This window comes from Notothenia coriiceps, unplaced genomic scaffold (genome assembly GCF_000735185.1).
Source record: "Notothenia coriiceps isolate Sejong01 unplaced genomic scaffold, NC01 NC01_scaffold00019000, whole genome shotgun sequence".
NCBI classification, from domain to species: Eukaryota; Metazoa; Chordata; class Actinopteri; order Perciformes; family Nototheniidae; genus Notothenia; species Notothenia coriiceps.
This window is the reverse complement of record NW_011351701.1, coordinates 1,688,507-1,692,011: the sequence shown is the minus strand read 5'-3', so window position 1 is coordinate 1,692,011 and position 3,505 is coordinate 1,688,507.

Genomic DNA, 3,505 nt, shown 5'->3' with positions numbered 1-3,505 from the left:
AATTAATAAAAATAAAAAAGTATTTAAAAAAAATAATTAAAAAATAATCCCGATCCCCGATTTTTTTCTCCCGATTCCGATCTTTTGAAAATCACGTGATCGGCTCCGATCCCCGATCACGTGATCGGATCGGGACATCTCTAATTAAAACTAGTTTACGTGTTGAAATGCAATCTTATTTGGAGAAGATCAATCACACATTTCCACCCACGTAGTTGAAGTTAGATTGTGTTCAACGCGATCACTACCAGAGGTGGTTTGGTGCACCCTCAAAGTGTTACTTTAAGTGTAACTGTATTAAATACTATCCCATTGGCAAGGTGTGAAGATGTAAAGGAAACATAAGTATGCAGGTGTGCAGGTTACCTGGAGTCCCACAGGTTCTTATGATGAGTGAAGATCTCAGAGTAAACCAGACCTGTTCCTCTGGCTGCTGATTGGCTGGACAGATCCTGCACACAAACACATTCATGCATCCAAAGGTTATATAAATACAAAACAAGCTGTTCCTGGCTGGCGTGAAGAGGCTTTTTTAACATTATTCTATAACGCCTGAGTCTCACCAGTGTTTGCAGTTTGTCGTTCAGCTCCTCCTCGTCTTCATCTCGGCCCCTCTCCATCTTTCCTCTCCTCTTCGCCTCCTGCAGACTGCTTCCTCCTTTCCTCTCCTCCTTTTCTGCACTGCTGCTGGTGCACTGAGAACACAAACATCAACATGTTAAACACACAGTGACCTCTCTGCTCATGATAATGAATACATCAAATGATAATAATACATTTTTGCTCCCACAAGTGGCAAAAAAAAAAAGAAGGAAGAAAACGTTTTTAAGAATAATTAAGGACAATAAAATAAAGAGAAAACAGCAGGAGAGAAAGAGCTGCTCTGTCGTTGAATCCTGTTGAAGTCGGACTGAAAAGTATAAGTTGTTCATGTATTAACACGAAACATAGACAGGAGGACCTGAGCTCAAACTCCAACTCAGGTAAATGATTGAAAGCTGAAGCAATAATTATTTTACTGATTTTTGTTAATGAATGAATTGGGTTAGGTGATATGTTTACATGTTCCAACCTGCCGCTGACAGACCTGCGCGTGTGTGTGTGTGTCAGCTGACAGACCTGAGGAGACAGACGGGGGGATCTTCTGACTGACTTCTTCCCAGATCCCGGAGAACCTGAACCAGACTGCATCTCTGAAGCACCTGAAGAACAAACAACAACAACAAACTCAGACTTAATCGAATGAAGCAAACAAAACAAATAGGAATCACATTTTAGCTCATATGCTCATGCCAAGCTACACACACACTCTTCATACTTTAAAGAGGACCTATCATGCAAAATGCACTTTTGTACGTCTTTTATACATGAATATGTGTCCCCGGTGTTCCAGGGAACTCACCAAGTGTCAGAAAACACAACCCTCTCTCTTTTCCTCCATACCCAAATCTCTAAAAAAGGGGCTGCAACGGATCTGATACAGACTGATCCAGATTTGAACACAAAGACCACTGGATCAACAAATCGAAATCTGATAAAAAATTAATTATTCAATCAGCCGAAAAATAGGAAAAAAGAATTAAAATATATCGTAATATAACTTATAACGGAAAAAAACTAATCTCAAGTGGATTTTGGTAATATTAGTAATGGAGTTTCTTACGGTGGTTGTAATTTGTACTCCTCTGTGAACCGGATAGAATGATCCTTTGTGTAATCGAAACAGGTAATTATAGAGAAGCAGATGGTCCTCGTACACGGCTTCTAATACTGATGAGTTTTGTGGGAAATCGGAATTTCGATTTTGAAATTTCAATGCGAAAGGGGAAGGTGGTTTTGCCGGTCTAGGAGATAAACGTCTCACATATGCATAGCTGCAAGAAATACGAGAGAGGAAGGTCCTTTCGTGTGAGACAAAAGAAAGGGAGGGGGAGACCTTAATTCCAACAATAATAGATAGATAATAGAAAGCAGTAAGAGAGAGACAGACAGACAGACAGACAGACAGACAGATAAATAGATAGATAGACACACACGTTGTAACCTACGACTACCGTAATTCTTCCAATAAACATAGTTATAGAAATTTATCGAATATGAATTGAGCACAGGTGGAAGTTCGTAAATCTGTATTTATCTCAGGTCTTAGTAGCCGTCCTAGAAGTCGTTCTTATCAGTACTAAAGACTTTTGATAGAGCAATTACACCGTATAAGTCCATAGTAGCCCTGTAAACCTATTCACAAAAATATTAGTTATTATTGTAATATTTAGTCTGTCCTATCCGTTATGACACACTCAAACCATTTTAATTTTTTTGGTCACCGTTGTGTACAGATTATAGATATCTCTCCACAATTGAAATGAGTTTATCCAACCAGACATACTTCATCTCTTGGATTTTACTTTCTCTGGTTCATGATTATTCCTCCGTTGTCCCACAAAGATTACAGTCCTTCTACTGGTCTCGGTGAAAGTTCATACGATTCAGTAGCTCACGCTCCTGACAAGTCCGAGAACCTTAAGATGCTGCCGCAGGAAGCATCCTCTGCAAAGCTCCGACGTGGGTTTACACATAGGAGGCACCGTAAGTTTAGGGTGTCACGAAACGCGTTGCCTGGGTTTTTTTTTTTTTTTCTTTTTTTTTCCAAGGATTCTAGAAACCGCCTTTAGCGCGAGGTAAATTCCGCCCCGGAGCTCGTATAGTGCGTGTGGGACAACCTGACAATGGCTGTAAGAAGCAAAAGGCTCCGGTCCTTCCTAATGGAACAGAGGCGAAGTACTTCCTTGGACAGGAGCTTCTGTTACACGATGGTTCCCTCGCAGTGAAGCTGTAACTCTTTGTGCGGAGCCCTTAAATGCGTGTAACTAAAATAGTTGTAACAACATCTTGTATTGAAGTGTAGTGTCTGTTGTAAACCTTTGTCAATTATACTCTCTTTCAAACTTATTGATTTAAGATACCGTCCACGTGTATGCTAAAACACTCACTCCAACCTACGTACACAACTTGACTTTTACAACTACAGCTACACACGTCCACACTATCGCTAAATATGTTAAAGGTATGTAAGTCGTGTGAAAAGAAGGAACTTTGTAGTTGGGTTTCCGACAAACGTTCGATACGGTACTCAGACTCTGCCACCTGTATACTAGTATAGTGCGTTTCAGTTCTTCCTCTCGTTAATGCTTTTTTATCCCGAGCTACTTTTTTACGAATTTCACCTTGGATAGTACGATACGAAACCTTATTATAACACATCCTACTCCGTATAAATATCAAAAAAAAAAGTTTTTATGGTTTGTCTAGTAACGTAAAATCGGTAAGGAGTAAAGCGAGTAAATTGTGTCAGAAAACTTACCCGACTAAGACCACTATTGTCGTAGGTAGATGTCCGGACCGTTATACCATGATGCCGCAGAGGTCCGCGAAAGTTGCCGTTACAGGCACCGACAGAGAGACTAACCACCTCAACCGGGTTATCGGCAGTCACGGTGAAGACACT